Genomic DNA, 1162 nt, shown 5'->3' with positions numbered 1-1162 from the left:
ACTTTTTTGAAATAATAAACATACTTTGTTTTCCCTTTTGGATACAACACTTTCTCATTCAGAAGCAAATGGACTTTGTATAATTGCCAGCAAGAGAAGGGCTTGCTATATTTGAGAATTGGCCATGTTATAACCCCAAAAGTACAGGCAATGAAGGCAACATAGGTAAATGGATTGCATCAAACCAAAAGTTTCTTCTCAGTAAGGGAAGCAATTAATAAAGACACATCCCGCAGATTGGGAGAAAATATTTGCAAGTCATACATCAGATAAGGGGCTAATATCCAAAATCTATAAGGAACTCAAACTACTCAAGAACAAGGAAAACAAATAACTCTATTTAAAAAATAGGCAATGGACTTGAAAAGACATTTCTCAAAAGAAAACACACAACTAGTCAAAACATATATGTAAAAATAAAGTTCAACATCTCTAATCATCAGAGAAATGCAAATTAAAACCACATGAGATATCACCTTGCAGCTGTTAGATTAGCTGTATCAAAAAGCTGAAAGATAAATGTTGGCGAAGATCTTGAAAAAAGGGAACCCTTGTACATTGTTGGTGGAAATGTAAGTTAGCATGGCCATCTTGGGAAACAGTATGGAGGTTCCTCAAAAAAATGGGCAAAGGAAATGAACAGAAACTTTCAAAAGAAGACAAAATAATGGCCAGCAAACATATAAAAAAATGCTCAACATCTCTAATCATTAGAGAAATGCAAATCAAAACAACAATGAGATATCACCTAACCCCAGTGAGACTGGCCGCTATCAAAAAATCCCCAAACAACAAATGCTGCCGAGGAAGTGGAGAGACAGGAACACTTTTACACTGCTGGTGAGACTGAAAATTAGTGCAACCTCTGTGGAAAAGAATTTGGAGATACCTCAGAGAGCTAAAAATAGAAATATCATTTTACCCAGCAATAGCACTATTAGGCATCTACCCAAAAGCGCACAAAACATTCTATGATAAAGACATCTGCACCCGAACGTTTATGACAGCACAATTCACTATTGCAAGAATGTGGAAACAACCCAAGTGCCCGTCAATCCATGAGTGGATTATTAAAATTTGGTATATGTTTACAATGGAATATTATTCAATCATAAGAAATGACAGTGATCTAGAACCTCTTATACTTTCCTGGATTAAACTT

The sequence above is a fragment of the Propithecus coquereli genome, unplaced genomic scaffold (genome assembly GCF_000956105.1).
Source record: "Propithecus coquereli isolate 6110/MARCELLA unplaced genomic scaffold, Pcoq_1.0 Scaffold121, whole genome shotgun sequence".
Lineage (NCBI taxonomy): Eukaryota > Metazoa > Chordata > Mammalia > Primates > Indriidae > Propithecus > Propithecus coquereli.
Note: the sequence above shows the minus strand (reverse complement) of the source record.